At 35.5% G+C, this 17,384-nt stretch overlaps 1 long non-coding RNA gene across 1 annotated transcript; it reads left to right on the forward strand.

The window, feature by feature from the left end:
• The first annotated feature begins 4,778 nt into the window (after positions 1–4,778).
• LOC147711684 (uncharacterized) lies at positions 4,779–12,570 on the forward strand. Its single transcript, XR_015295716.1, has 3 exons — positions 4,779–4,803; positions 11,509–11,610; positions 12,548–12,570. It is a non-coding gene; the product is annotated as an uncharacterized LOC147711684 (long non-coding RNA).
• Positions 12,571–17,384: the final 4,814 nt, after the last annotated feature.

Below are 17,384 nucleotides of genomic sequence, written 5' to 3' on the forward strand. Positions count from 1 at the left end.
TGGCGCAAGGCTTTCATAAATAAGGCCCTGACTTTGTTTGATGATATTGAGTGGTTGTACTTAGGTTCTGTGCAGTGTTCCTTACATGTTATTCAAAAATCGATTTTTGGGTGCAATTGATTGGTATATGTATTTGGCCCTTATTTATGAATGCCATGTGCAGCTGATGCATGACTTTAAACATGGGTAATAAGTGACGCACTGGTGGCGCAAGGCTTTCATAAATAAGGCCCTGACTTTGTTTGATGATATTGATTGGTTGTACTTAGGTTCTGCGCCGTGTTTCTTACATGTTATTGAAAAATCGATTTTTGGGTGCAATTGATTAGTATATGTATTTTGCCCTAATTTATGATTGCCATGTGCAACTGATGCATGACTTTAAACATGGGTAATAAGTGACGCACTGGTGGCGCAAGGCTTTCATAAATAAGGCCTGACTTTGTTTGATGATATTGAGTGGTTGTACTTAGGTTCTGTGCAGTGTTCCTTACATGTTATTCAAAAATCGATTTTTGGGTGCAATTGATTGGTATATGTATTTGGCCCTTATTTATGATTGCCATGTGCAGCTGATGCATGACTTTAAACATGGGTAATAAGTGACGCACTGGTGGCACAAGGCTTTCATAAATAAGGCCCTGACTTTGTTTGATGATATTGATTGGTTGTACTTAGGTTCTGCGCCGTGTTTCTTACAAGTTATTGAAAAATCGATTTTTGGGTGCAATTGATTGGTATATGTATTTGGCCCTTATTTATGATTGCCATGTGCAGCTGATGCATGACTTTAAACATGGGTAATAAGTGACGCACTGGTGGCGCAAGGCTTTCATAAATAAGGCTCTGACTTTGTTTGATGATATTGATTGGTTGTACATAGGTTCTGCGCAGTGTTCCTTACATGTTATTCAAAAATCGATTTTTGGGTGCAATTGATTGGTATATGTATTTGGCCCTTATTTATGATTGCCATGTGCAGCTGATGCATGACTTTAAACATGGGTAATAAGTGACGCACTGGTGGCGCAAGGCTTTCATAAATAAGGCTCTGACTTTGTTTGATGATATTGATTGGTTGTACATAGGTTCTGCACAGTGTTTCTTACATGTTATTCAAAAATCGATTTTTGGGTGCAATTGATTGGTATATGTATTTGGCCCTTATTTATGATTGCCATGTGCAGCTGATGCATGACTTTAAACATGGGTAATAAGTGACGCACTGGTGGCGCAAGGCTTTCATAAATAAGGCCTGACTTTGTTTGATGATATTGAGTGGTTGTACTTAGGTTCTGTGCAGTGTTCCTTACATGTTATTCAAAAATCGATTTTTGGGTGCAATTGATTGGTATATGTATTTGGCCCTTATTTATGATTGCCATGTGCAGCTGATGCATGACTTTAAACATGGGTAATAAGTGACGCACTGGTGGCGCAAGGCTTTCATAAATAAGGCCCTGACTTTGTTTGATGATATTGATTGGTTGTACTTAGGTTCTGCGCCGTGTTTCTTACAAGTTATTGAAAAATCGATTTTTGGGTGCAATTGATTGGTATATGTATTTGGCCCTTATTTATGATTGCCATGTGCAACTGATGCATGATTTTAAACATGGGTAATAAGTGACCCACTGGTGGCGCAAGGCTTTCATAAATAAGGCCCTGACTTTGTTTGATGATATTGAGTGGTTGTACTTAGGTTCTGCGCCGTGTTTCTTACATGTTATTGAAAAATCGATTTTTGGGTGCAATTGATTGGTATATGTATTTGTCCCTTATTTATGATTGCCATGTGCAGCTGATGCATGACTTTAAACATGGGTAATAAGTGACGCACTGGTGGCGCAAGGCTTTCATAAATAAGGCCCTGACTTTGTTTGATGATATTGATTGGTTGTACATAGGTTCTGCGCCGTGTTTCTTACATGTTATTGAAAAATCGATTTTGGGGTGCAATTGATTGGTATATGTATTTGGCCCTTATTTATGATTGCCATGTGCAACTGATGCATGACTTTAAACATGGGTAATAAGTGACGCACTGGTGGCGCAAGGCTTTCATAAATAAGGCCCTGACTTTGTTTGATGATATTGATTGGTTGTACATAGGTTCTGCGCAGTGTTTCTTACATGTTATTCAAAAATCGATTTTTGGGTGCAATTGATTGGTATATGTATTTGGCCCTTATTTATGATTGCCATGTGCAGTCGATGCATGACTTTAAACATGGGTAATACGTGACGCACTGGTGGCGCAAGGGTTTCATAAATAAGGCCCTGACTTTGTTTGATGATATTGAGTGGTTGTACTTAGGTTTTGCGCAGTGTTTCTTACATGTTATTGAAAAATCGATTTTTGGGTGCAATTGATTGGTATATGTATTTTGCCCTAATTTATGATTGCCATGTGCAACTGATGCATGACTCTAAACATGGGTAATAAGTGACGCACTGGTGGTGCAAGGCTTTCATAAATAAGGCCCTGACTTTGTTTGATGATATTGAGTGGTTGTACTTAGGTTCAGCGCCGTGTTTCTTACATGTTATTGAAAAATCGATTTTTGGGTGCAATTGATTGGTATATGTATTTGGCCCTTATTTATGATTGCCATGTGCAACTGATGCATGATTTTAAACATGGGTAATAAGTGACCCACTGGTGGCGCAAGGCTTTCATAAATAAGGCCCTGACTTTGTTTGATGATATTGAGTGGTTGTACTTAGGTTCTGCGCCGTGTTTCTTACATGTTATTGAAAAATCGATTTTTGGGTGCAATTGATTGGTATATGTATTTGTCCCTTATTTATGATTGCCATGTGCAGCTGATGCATGACTTTAAACATGGGTAATAAGTGACGCACTGGTGGCGCAAGGCTTTCATAAATAAGGCCCTGACTTTGTTTGATGATATTGATTGGTTGTACATAGGTTCTGCGCCGTGTTTCTTACATGTTATTGAAAAATCGATTTTGGGGTGCAATTGATTGGTATATGTATTTGGCCCTTATTTATGATTGCCATGTGCAACTGATGCATGACTTTAAACATGGGTAATAAGTGACGCACTGGTGGCGCAAGGCTTTCATAAATAAGGCCCTGACTTTGTTTGATGATATTGATTGGTTGTACATAGGTTCTGCGCAGTGTTTCTTACATGTTATTCAAAAATCGATTTTTGGGTGCAATTGATTGGTATATGTATTTGGCCCTTATTTATGATTGCCATGTGCAGCCGATGCATGACTTTAAACATGGGTAATAAGTGACGCACTGGTGGCGCAAGGGTTTCATAAATAAGGCCCTGACTTTGTTTGATGATATTGAGTGGTTGTACTTAGGTTTTGCGCAGTGTTTCTTACATGTTATTGAAAAATCGATTTTTGGGTGCAATTGATTGGTATATGTATTTTGCCCTAATTTATGATTGCCATGTGCAACTGATGCATGACTCTAAACATGGGTAATAAGTGACGCACTGGTGGCGCAAGGCTTTCATAAATAAGGCCCTGACTTTGTTTGATGATATTGAGTGGTTGTACTTAGGTTCAGCGCCGTGTTTCTTACATGTTATTGAAAAATCGATTTTTGGGTGCAATTGATTGGTATATGTATTTGGCCCTTATTTATGATTGCCATGTGCAACTGATGCATGACTTTAAACATGGGTAATAAGTGACCCACTGGTGGCGCAAGGCTTTCATAAATAAGGCCCTGACTTTGTTTGATGATATTGAGTGGTTGTACTTAGGTTCTGCGCCGTGTTTCTTACATGTTATTGAAAAATCGATTTTTGGGTGCAATTGATTGGTATATGTATTTGGCCCTTATTTATGATTGCCATGTGCAGCTGATGCATGACTTTAAACATGGGTAATAAGTGACGCACTGGTGGCGCAAGGCTTTCATAAATAAGGCCCTGACTTTGTTTGATGATATTGATTGGTTGTACATAGGTTCTGCGCCGTGTTTCTTACATGTTATTGAAAAATCGATTTTGGGGTGCAATTGATTGGTATATGTATTTGGCCCTTATTTATGATTGCCATGTGCAACTGATGCATGACTTTAAACATGGGTAATAAGTGACACACTGGTGGCGCAAGGCTTTCATAAATAAGGCCCTGACTTTGTTTGATGATATTGATTGGTTGTACATAGGTTCTGCACAGTGTTTCTTACATGTTATTCAAAAATCGATTTTTGGGTGCAATTGATTGGTATATGTATTTGGCCCTTATTTATGATTGCCATGTGCAGCCGATGCAAGACTTTAAACATGGGTAATAAGTGACGCACTGGTGGCGCAAGGCCTTTATAAATCAGACCCTGACTTTGTTTGATGATATTGAGTGGTTGTACTTAGGTTTTGCGCAGTGTTTCTTACATGTTATTGAAAAATCGATTTTTGGGTGCAATTGATTGGTATTTGCATTTGGCCCTTATTTATGAATGCCATGTGCAGCTGATGCTTGACTTTAAACATGGGTAATAAGTGACGCACTGGTGGCGCAAGGCCTTTAAAAATAAAGCCATGAGTTGCTATTGTATAAACTTAAATATGTTGCAATTTATTGTTTATATTGTTTGCTTTTTAACATTACTTTGTTGTTTGCTAATAGTGGTCTTTCATGTGTTTTTTTAACAGAACAACAGATTCAAATCAACTTCTGAAAAGGAAGCAAAAATGCCTTCAAGGCAAAGAAATATCAAAAATACCATACGGAAAAGGAGAACATCAACAACAGAGTTTATGGAATCCTCTTCAACAACTACTTCAAAAAACACCAGAAAAGCTTCTGGTAAGCCAATTAAGTCTTTTCTTCGCAACATATGTCGTAGGAAAAAAAATGAAATTGCTAATGTGAATATACAGAAAAAGTCAACAAATCTAAAAAGGAAAGAGAAGCCCACAAAAAATGTTTCCATTGGACCAGGAGAGAAGAGAATGGTTAGCAATAGAAGGGTAAATGTTTTTAGGGACATTCGTAGGCGAATGTTTCGCAATAGGGTAGTTTTAAATTTGCTAAAAAATGAAAAGAAAAGTAAACTAAAAGCTGCTTTTTACAAGAAAAAGAAAAGTGTAGAAAAGATTGTTGATCAGGCTTTTGAAGTTAAGAAAAAATTATTTATTTTAATAATCAATAGAATTAGGATACTTAATAAGGCAATGGATGTTTTCAAATCGAACAGTAGATGGAAAAGAATTATTAATCGGAGTAATTTTTGTGAAGTATTTTCTGGTGAATGGATGCATAGTTCAAGTTCTGAGCCTTTTTTTAATGAGGAGAGTTACTTTCAGGAAAATGATTTGGTGCATGCGGTTGACACCAGTGGTCGTGCATATGAGGTGAAAGATAGTTGTGTGATGGAAAAAGAGAAACTTGTATCTAGAGATGCAGAAGAGGTGTTAGCTGATGAAGTTTTAGGGAGACGTACTAAGGGTCCAGTGTACACATGGAAATGCAGTAGTATTTGTAGTGTGCGACAGGAATCAATTGATTTGCTTCGAAATTTCTTACGTACATATAGTAAAAAAAGTCTCAAACAAAAAATGAAGATCCTGCAAGAGTTAGATCCTTGCACAGTGAGAGAAAGCACAGGTTTGCAAGGGCATTCACTAGCATGTCTTTCTAGAAAAGTTTGTCGGAGTGTTTTTCATCATTTTAGGATGTTAGCAGTGCATCATAATAACGTAAGGAAATTAGTGAGGAAGTTGTATTATGCAAAAAGTCCTGCACTTAAGCTTAAACAGTTAAATAGTGCTCTTTTGCATGGATCTGAAGTGGATGTGAAGACTATTTGTGAAGAAATTGAGTTTTGTTATTTTGGGAACAAAGAGGACAGTGTAGAAATAGATATAGTAATGGATGGTAATGCAGAAGATAATGGACAAATTTCAAGTATTGAAAAGTTTGATGAGGAAATTATCAAGTTTAAGGTGAAATCAAGTGAGAGGCCTAATGTAACTTGTGTGTGTTGTCGACGGACTCATTATAAAATTCAGACTAGGTTAGTTGATTTATATGCAAAAAGTGAATTGGAAAATAATAGTGAATGGGAGGATTTTGTAAGTTATTTGTTGGTGGAGAATTCTTTTGATTTGAGTTTGGATCAGCGTATTTGCACTTATTGTTTGAAAAAATTAAATGAAAATAGAATGCCTGCAAGAGCAGTTTATAATAATCTTCAGTTGATAGATATTCCTTCTGAATTGATGGATCTAAATACTTATGAATCTATTTTGATTCAATGTGTCCATCCTTTTCAGGCTATTGTACGCATGGAGCCTAAGACAGGGAAATTGCCTCCATCAGATTTACTGAGAGGATTAAAGGGAAGAGTTGTTTATTTGCCTCTAGATGTAAAGAAAAATATTAATACAATTGGTGTAGAAAGAGTAGAAGAAGATCCTTTAGTTATTCTAGTTAATGGGGTTCCAACAAAGAGTAAGAAAATTTGGCAAGATTTAGTGGATGTTAAAAAAGTCAAGAAGGCAACGTTGTATTTAGTTAAAAACAATGAGTACTACAAACATGTAAGTGTTGGAGTAGAGGAAACAGCTACAGAAGAAGATAGTGATTCTTCAGTTGGTCAAATTGAAAAAGTTGATGTGTCTAGAACTGAAGAAATATATGAACATTATACTGTTCATCCTTTGCATTCCAAAGAAGTAATGGGAAATGCAATTGACTTGTTTCAAATGAAGGCAGCAAAAGGAAGTCCCATTAGTGTATGGGAAGAAAGTTTGGAAGCTCGTTGTTTTCCACAATTATTTCCAACAGGTTGTGGTGGACGATATGATGATCGACCAGTTCAAATTCCTGCAGCTGAATACCGGACTCTAAGATTATATGCAGAAGATCCAAGGTTTCGTCAATGCATTCCATATTTATTTCATCTACTGTTTGAAAGTGATTTGTCTGGGCTTTCTTATGCAGTTAATCATATATTAAAAAGTGGACCTCATTTGCAAAATGTATGTGCAAGGGACTTTATGGAGAAAGTTAATCTGCAAGACAGTATTTTGGAATCTCAGCTAATCAATCTCATGGCATGTCAACGTGGAACCAATGAGTATTGGTTTCGTCGTCATGGAGAATTGAAATGTATGCTAAGAAACTTAGGAACTCCTACATGGTTCCTCACTCTTAGCTGTGCTGAGTATGCATGGGACGATTTACTTCAATTTCTACGAGAGGCAAATGAAAACATACCAAATATAGAATTGAAAACACCAGGAGAACTGTGTTCTTTAGATCCAGTGAATGTTTGCAGATATTTTAATCATAGATTTGAAGCTATGATGTCTTTTATTACCAACAAAAAAAATCCTCCCCTTGGAGAGGTTTTGGATTTCTTTTGGAGGAAGGAATATCAAGCGAGAGGTGCTCCTCATATACATATGTTGTTGTGGATTAAAGATGCACCCAAATTTGGATCAGATTCAGATGAAACAGTGATGAGTTTCATTGAAGAGTATTCAACATGTGCTGTTCCAAAATCTACTGAAGAAAACAATTTAAGGCAACAAGTTTTACGTTTTCAATCTCATCGTTGTGGAAAGTACTGTCGTCGAAAATTTAAAAACAAGGAAAAGTACTACACGAAATGTCGTTTTGCATTTCCTCGACCAGTGATTTCTAAGGGAAGAGTAAATAATTTGATGTCATCTCTACGACATACTGTGACGAGAAAATCTCCCAAAAACACATATAATTTGAAAAGAAATGAAGAATCTAAGTACATCAACGATTACAACCCAGTGATTTTGTCCATGTGGAATGCTAACATGGATATTCAGTTCGTTGCTGACAACTCTATTGCTGTGGCTCGATATGTGACATCTTACATCACCAAAAAAGAAAAGACAGAACTGAAGGAAATGTGGGAGGACATTTCACATGAAAAGAGTCTAAGCAAGAAATTATACAGTTTCAGTCTGAAGATGTTGTCGCATCGAGAAATTGGAGCATATGAATGTTCTGATCGGTTATCATCAGCAAGTCTCTATGCCAAATCAAGAACAATCATTTGGGTGAGTCTTGGTCTTGCTGCAACACGAAACCGAGTTTTGAAATCTGTACAAGAAATTGAATATTTGGCGGAAAAAGAACCAAACAGTACAGATATTTTGAAGACAAATATGTTGGATACATACTATCCAAATAGAAGTACTCACCTTGAGAACACATGTTTGTATGAAGTTCTTCAAAACTACAGTTATAAGAGGAACATCACAGAAGATATCAATAATGGAAAATATGCACTCATTGGCTATGAAGGATGTCTAGTGAAGCAGAAAAAAGGCCATTTGATTAATCATCGAAAATTGAGTTGTGAAGTTCCAGACAAAAGAGAATTTTACTATTTAGCTCTTTTGCAACTCTTTAAGCCATGGCGTACAGAAGAGGAACTACTTGGAGATTTTCTCTGTTATGAAGACTCTTTTAATGCAACTAAGGATACCATAGAATGTCCTATTTTTCTAAATTATCTGCAAATGTTGAATGAAGAAATGGAGCAAGAAACCACAATTGCTGAAGAGATAGCTAGAAACAGTTCTCAAGATAGTCAGAGTTCTACTTCATTGAGCCAGGATCCACTAGGAGGACCAATTATCCAAAATGAAGCTGCCACTGCCATGGATGAGGTGGAAAGAGCTATGGAACAAGCTCAAGAGGATGGAGTTAACTTAGAAGATTTGGTAACGCAACTAAACATTGAGCAGAAAAAGATATATGATGAAGTCACAGAGCAGATTGAACATGGATTCAGACATGAGAAAAAAGAGTGCTCATGTATATTATTTGACCCTGTCCGACTGTATGTAAGTGGAGAAGCGGGGACAGGAAAAAGTTTTCTAATTAAAGCCGTTGCAAGTTATCTGCAGAAAAGGACTGATTCACCACTGTCTTGTGTTGTAACTGCTCCAACTGGTCTGGCAGCACATAACATTAAAGGGATTACTCTACATCGTTTATTGATGCTGCCAGTTGAACATGATAATAAATTGCATTACAACAAGCTATCTGGAGATGCGTGTTCTGAAGTTTCAAGAGTCTTGAAGAAAATGAAACTTCTTATCATAGATGAAGTAAGCATGGTCTCAAATCTAATGCTTGCTTTTGTGCATTTGAGAATGCAAGAAATTCTTAAAACAGACTATGATGTGTTATTTGGAGGAAAACACATTATTGTTTTTGGAGATCTATTGCAGTTGACTCCAGTAAAAGGACAACCAGTGTTTAAAATGCTCACGCATGAAGATACCAGGAAGTCCCTTGGAAGCATTGGAAATGTTAATATATGGCTAAATTTTAAATATGCTGAACTGCTTCAAAATATGCGACAGGCCAAGGATGAAGATTATAAAAATATTCTACAAGATGTAAGAATTGGAAAAATGACTGAGAAAGGGAAAAAAGCTTTGCATAGTCGATTAATTTCAAATTTGTATCCAAATGAAAACATTCTTCCAGAGAATATTTTTAAAAAAATGACTGAGAAGAAATCTGGGATATGTTTGATGCCAACTCTGCAAGAATGTTCCATCTTCAACCAAAAAATGTTAGACTTAGAAAATGAAGAGATTGTGAAACTGGAAGCAATAGATAAAATAGAGCATATGGGTGCAACAATTGTTTTGTCAGAAAATTTGAAAACTAAATTGCATTCATTGGAGAAAAGTATTTCAAAAACAGCTGGTTTTGAAAAGACTCTGAATGTGTGTTTAAATTGTCGTATCATTTTGAGAAGGAATTTAAATGTTGAAAGCGGTCTGGTAAATGGAGCAATGGGTTATGTTGTTGATTTTGTGAATTACAGAAATAGAGATGGAATTGAATTTTTAAAAATAAAATTTGATGGCATTGAACAAGTACAACAAATAAGTCGTTGTTCTGCTAGATTTTTACTTGTAAAAGACTTATATGTTCGCCGAAAACAGTTTCCTGTTTGTTTGGCGTATGCAGTGACAATTCATAAATCTCAAGGTTTAAGTGTAGATAGTGCATTGGTGAACATTGGAAGATCTGTGTTTAAAGAGGGTATGGCATATGTGGCATTATCTCGAGTCAGAACTTTATCAGGATTGTACTTGATTGCGTGTGATGAGACAAAGATTTCTGCCGATCTAGATTGTGTTAAAGAATACAATAGGTTAAGAAGAGAGTATGCTCCACATTTGCCTCAATATCCTCTGTTTGAAAAACGTGTGGTAGGCCGAAAAAGAAGAAATGAGGATAATTGTAGTGAGGTAGTTGCAAAAAGACAAAAAGTAGAGAAAACTGTAATTGAAAACAGGAAGAAAAAGAATTGTGGAGAAAATGTTGTTGGATTTCAGTTTGAAAACAGTTCTGGTGTCAACTGCTATGCTAATGTAGTGGTTAATGTTGTTTTTTTTCTTAAAAGTTTACAAGAACAGATTGTTGAAAATCGGGATCAAAGATTGTGTGGTTTATTGAATTCTGTGTTTCAGAAATGTAGCAGTGTTACAGCACAAATAGAAAGTGTAACAGAAATTCGAAATATTTTAGATTTGTGTTCTGGTCAAGATAAATTTTCACAGAACATTCAGCAGGATTGTCAGGAATTTTTAATGTATATGTTTGGTGTTTTGGAAGATGAAGGTGTAGATGTAGATAATCTTTTCAGTCTTTCTTATCAATGGCAGCATGACTGCCACAATTGTAGTTTATCAAGTACTACTACAATAGACACTGAAAGATTTATATATTTGACTTTACCAGACTGTAAATCAGTGTCTTTTAAAAATCTAGTTAAAGCAGAAGATCATAATATGGTGTGTACCCAATGTAACTGTACAATGCTGTCCACATTATTTATACAAAGGTATGGGCAGTATATTATTTTAGTTTTCCAACGATGTAGACCTGATGGAACTAAATTGACAACTTCTATCAAAAATTTTGTGGCTTCTCAGTTATCAATTTCTGGAAGGACCTTTACAACTGAAGCTATTATTTATCATGATGGATCTTCGACCACCTCAGGACATTATACATGCTACTTAAAATCTGAAAATGGATGGAGTTACTGCAATGATTCTCATTTAACTTATAAACAACGTTTGCCTTATGACTCTACAAATTCTTATCTAGTGTTTTTAAAACCAAAGTTTTAGTAAAGGGAATTGGCCTTTGAAGACGGGAATAGTTAATAAAAGTTAGTTAGTTAGTTAGTTTATCTAATATTTTAAATTATTTATCTGATGTAGATACTTTAAGTGGATCTCAAAGTAAAAAATACTGATATATCTGACACAAATTGGCCGTGAGGAAAATGTAAGATATGATGTTGTTAGATCTTTTTTCATAGGAAGTTGATGAAATCGAAGTTATAGAGCACAGCAGACTTTTTTCACCAAAAGGACCTTCACTATCTGCAATCTCATGTAGATACTTTAAGTGGATCTCAAAGTAAAAAATACTGATATATGTGACACAAATTGGCCGTGAGGAAAGTGTAACATATGATGTTGTTAGATCTTTTTTCATAGGAAGTCGATGAAATGGAAGTTATAGAGCACAGCAGACTTTTTTCCACCAAAAGGACCTTCACTATCTGCAATTTGGTCTCACGGAAAAGTAAGTGAATCAAAGATTAGTGTACTTATATGAGATGTATGTTTGAATGGGTTTTTTTAAACACAATCTTTTAGATTGTGTTTTTTTTTTCCCGCTGTTATATGATGAAGACTTTGATCTCACTAATTTAAGTGAAATTCAATATATTCTGAGAACAGCAAAAATAAATAATGTAACATATTGTAGAAGTTATTGTGTAGTTTGCATTGTGTAATTTATATTGTGTTCACATTGTCTTATACTCATTTTCTTTTTCACCCTTATTTACCTCTCTTTACTAATTTACACTCTTTTTTCATCGCTGTTTCTTTAGTGCACTTCATTCACAACTTCTTAATCTAATAGGAACTGTCTGCATTTCCTCTGTTCCTTCCACCACTTTTTATCTTTTTCATATTCTCACAGTACCACTGCTTTAGTTTCCTAACCCTCTCTTTCTTTTTCTCCTTTTTTTTTCTTTCGCATCCATTGTACTGTAGTTCACTTAGTTCTTCCTTTTGTCTTTCTGTGTACTTACTCTCTCACTCCTGTTTTATCCATCGTTCTATACTAACTTCATTCCTTTCATCCCTTCACTCTGTTACTTTACTTCACTCACTCTCAATCATCTTCTATTCCTCTTTTTTATTTATAGTTTCTCAATCAGACTTCTCTCCTTTTCACTCATTTTTCTTTTATTTTCTTATCTTTACTGATTTTGATTTGATATCTTACATTCTTTTAGTATCTTATTTACCTTTAGGAATTTGTTCTCTTTCTATTTCTTTTTCCTTTTTTTTTCTCTTTCTACATTACTTTCTTTCTGTTTTTGTATCCTTCACTATTGCATCATTTCTTAGTAAACTTTTGTAGATTTTTAAACCTCATGAACTGTTGCTTCTATTTTATTATATATTTTTAAGAAATTATAACGTGTTTTTTCTTTTATCTTTCATAGATACAAGTTTGCATTGATTATATGGTAAGTGTGTTTACAAAATCTTTTTTGTTATCACCTTTTGTTTTATTTTCACTATTTTTCTGTCACCCTACCGCACCCCTATTTCCTTACTTTGCTTCCCTCACTTATTCTTTTGTTCCATGTTTACTTCCGACCACATTCAATTTCTTTCAGTACTTCTGCCTATGCACACTCCTTCACTTACCTTTTTTACTGGTTCACTTAGTCCCTTTGTGACAGTCCTACTTTTACTCTCTCTTTTGTTTGTCTCTATTACTCCCCATGTGTTACCCTTATTCACTTACATGTACCCTCTTTCACCCCTCTTTACTTATATTCACTGATATTTACTTTCCCTCAATCACTGCTATTCTTTTCCTCTGATTCCGTCACTACCTGACATTCCCATACTTAACTGTCCTTCTTTTTACTTTCAACATCCATTTACAATCTCCCTTAACCTCTGCTTTAGTCTTCTTCCTATTTCTTCTTTCTTTTGCTCCCTTATTCATTTTTCTTTTCTCAGTTACTTCCTTTTACACTTTTTATCTGTCTTACTATCTATTACACAGTCCCTCCTTCATTTTTTTTTTCTTTTTTTTTGTTAGTGCGCTGACGGTACGCGCACCGGTGCGCGCACCAAAAACGAAATATAAAAAAAAATATTTTAAATTAAAAATATTATCTCAATATACATTATAGTGTTCATTTTTACAAAAACATACTTTAGCAATTCACTAAAAAACACATAGGTATGAGTATGAATAAAAAGTTAGGAATTAGCATTTAAAAAACCTATGAAATTCACTGAAAAAACCATAGGTTTCACACCAGTTATAGTTAGGAATTAGCATTTAAAAAACCTATGAAATTCACTGAAAAAACCATAGGTTTCACACCAGTTATAGTTAGGAATTAGCATTTAAAAAACCTATTAAATTCACTGAAAAAACCATAGGTTTCACACCAGTTATAGTTAGCTGGAAATTTTACTGATATAAAACCATTGAAATTCCCACGTTATAGTTAGTCGGACTCACTATAACTTGCGCGTGCAATGCACTGCTGATGACATCACATATTACATCACTCATGACATGGTCAGTGACATCACTCATGACACCATCCTTGTGACATAGTGACAGACCTCCTTTCACTATAATGTAACCCTTGAGACACATATTCAAAAATAGAAACTGAAATTTTTAATAAAATGGAGATACCTATATCAGTTACAACAAGCAATTCAGTAATTCCACTATCTATATACACATCCACTCATTCACCAACAGTTCTATATAGTCACTCATACATATACTCACTCATCATATGAAGTGATACACCTATACATCCTGTTACACACCGACATTCATCCAAAAGTTACTCACACACATATTCACACGTGCAAATAAACTATTGTACATCCATTTATTTGAATATAGAGTTATACACACACTTCCACCTTACTTCTATTTAAAATTACACATATTTATTCTCTTAAACAATCACTTATAGAAACACATACTTATTTAAACAGGAACTCTTACAATCTCTTACTCTCACATATACTCACTTATATACATCAATATTCATATATACTAGATTAAAACATATATAGTTACTGATAAAGACACTAGTGAGACAGTCATTCACTCACTAACAAACACATATAGACACTCATCCACCCATACAGTCCTGTACATATGCTGTCTTCAAAACACATACAAACAAAGAGTCAGTCACTCATGCATCTATGTGCTAAGTAATACCCCCACCAAACCATATAGACACTCATACTGATACTAATAAAAATATCTAATAACCCATATACATACACATGAGTGGATGTGTATTAGATGGTGGTATTACTGAATTGGTTGTTGTAACTGGTATGGGTATATCCACTTTTTTGAAAATATTAGTTTCTATTTTTGAATATGTGTTTCAAGGGTTACATTATAGTGAAAGGAGGTCTGTCACTCTGTCGCAAGGATGATGTCATCAGTGATGTCATGAGTGATGTCACTGACCATGTCATGAGTGATGTAATATGTGATGTCATCAGCAGTGCATTGCACGCGCAAGTTATAGTGAGTCCGACTAACTATAACGTGGGAATTTCAATGGTTTTATATCAGTAAAATTTCCAGCTAACTATAACTGGTGTGAAACCTATGGTTTTTTCAGTGAATTTAATAGGTTTTTTAAATGCTAATTCCTAACTATAACTGGTGTGAAACCTATGGTTTTTTCAGTGAATATATATATATATATATATATATATATATATATATATATGTATGTATATATGTATATATATATATATATATATATATATATTCAATGAAAAAACCATTGGTTTTAGGCCATATATAGTTAGGGATTTGCATTTAGAAAACCTTATTTTACTTGCATAAAACCATTGAAATTCCATATATAGTTATAAGCGCTAACTATATATCGCGCACCCGCAATCCACTGCTGATGATGTCACATATTACATCATTCATGACATGGTTAGTGACATCACTGATGACATCACTGATGACATCTCAAATGACATCACTGATGACATCACTGATGACAACATCCAGTGACTGTATGTTTCTGTAAAGTTAAAATATGTCTTACATATTGAAGAATGAGTGGATGTATAAGTGTCTGGATGAAGGATTTACTAGGTGCATGACTGAGTGAGTGAGTGATTAAATGTGTCTCACTGAGTGCATGGGTTAGTGACTAAACTGTTTTAATTTGTGCATCATTATATCTGTTGTTCTACAAACTGCTGCATATGTTGTTCAGTAGCTATATGAGTAACTGTATGGGTTATTGATTGGTTGTCCAAGTATTTGTATGGGAAACTGAGTGTGTGTGTATGGGTGGCTGGGAGGTGTGTGACTCTGTACATAGATGTGTGAGTAGTTGATTCACTATATGTATAGATTCACAACTGCATGTGGAAACAGCTGTATGGGCGGTTGACTGTGCATGAGTGTATTAGTGAGTGAATGGATATCTCAGTGCTACATGTCAAATTAAGTACATATGTAAAACACAGTACATGTGAGAGTTGACATCTATAAATAACTGTGCATAAGAGCTAGTGAATGTGTGAGTGGCTGTATGGATCATTGTGAACATGTATCAGAGATTGTATAAGAGAGTAAAGTAAATATGTGTTAGTATATGTTTGAATAAGTAAGGTGTGTATAACTGTATAGTTCAGAAAATGGAGGTGTGATTGATTTTTGGCATAACTGACTAGGTGTGTGAGTAACTCCATGGATGAGTGACTGTCTGTTTGCACTGATTGTATCTAAGGTTATATTAGAGTCTGAAGAGGTTCATGGTATTATCACATGAATGATATCATCAGTGATGTGATCAGTCATGTCAAATGAGATGTTATCAGTGATGTCATCAGTGATGTCATTTGAGATGTCATCAGTGATGTCATCAGTGATGTCACTAACCATGTCATGAATGATGTAATATGTGACATCATCAGCAGTGGATTGCGGGTGCGCGATATATAGTTAGCGCTTACAACTATATATGGAATTTCAATGGTTTTATGCGAGTAAAATAAGGTTTTCTAAATGCAAATCCCTAACTATATATGGCCTAAAACCAATGGTTTTTTCATTGAATTTTCAAGGTTTTGTAAATGCAAATTCCTAACTATATATGGAGTATAACCTATGGTTTTTTCTGTGAATTTCAATGGTTTTTTAATAGCAAGTATCAAAAGCTGTCAAATGTCAAGTACGTGATAGGTAAAAACGTTTTCGTGTTTATGCACGCTGATGTGCTTTGAACGCTGCCCCCCCCCCACTCCCCTCTTTTCTCTTAGTAGTACTCTCTCTTTGCAGATAGTGAACGGTAGTTAACTCAGACCTTTACCCCTGTTGTAATCCGTCGTACCTGCTTGTCTCTCCATTTGATTGATTATTATCCAAGCATTTACTGTTTTACAATTGGTTCTCTTTGGATCATTCTCTATTTACAAACAAGCACAAAGTCGCAATACTCTGTTTAGTCTTTGCAGATATTGAAAAATCGTGTAAAAAAATAAAAGTAATCGAGCAAAATCAGTAGACCACTAATTCGATCTCTTTTTGACCTCGGTAAAATACAAACATTAGGAATAACCCTTCATGAGAAATACGAAAATAGTGAAATGAACTGAGCTCCACACCATGAGGGCTGCAAAACAGCTCGACTCCGCCACCCACACCGCCCAAAATAACGGCAAACCCTATGCAAATATTATAAATATACACAACACACCACCAAAGAAACAGAGTAAAACATTTTATTAAATAACTATTTACATAACTATTTTATACTTTTTATTGCCCGATCCGGCTAGCTCAATCGATCGAGCATGAAACTCATGCACTGATAACAAGCGTTGAGAGTTTGTAGAATGATGGCTTCAGATTTTCCACATACGGTATAGTGGCGCGAACTGGCAGGGGGCGTTTGGATTCTACCCCTTCTCCAAATAAGATTTTCATACGTGAATGTTCGTTCATGCTTTTTGTCCCTGAGTTGCTTCCATGTCACTGCCTTACATAAATGGCATAAGTCCTGGTTGTTGAGTGCCATACTTCAGAGTTCTAAGCAGCTCTTGTAACACTGTTTAAACCTTATTTGCACCTGCTGCAGCTTCACTATTCAAAGTAAGTGGGGTCCATTTGTGGACCTGACTGCATTGGAAAACAATGTGATACGGTGCCTCCCTAAACCGCTTGACGGAGGCCCCCGAGGGGCGGTGAGATGGCGCGGACTGAGAGGGGGCGCTTGGCTCCTGCCCCCTCCCCAAGTT

This window comes from Lissotriton vulgaris, chromosome 5 (assembly GCF_964263255.1).
Source record: "Lissotriton vulgaris chromosome 5, aLisVul1.2, whole genome shotgun sequence".
Classification (NCBI taxonomy): Eukaryota; Metazoa; Chordata; class Amphibia; order Caudata; family Salamandridae; genus Lissotriton; species Lissotriton vulgaris.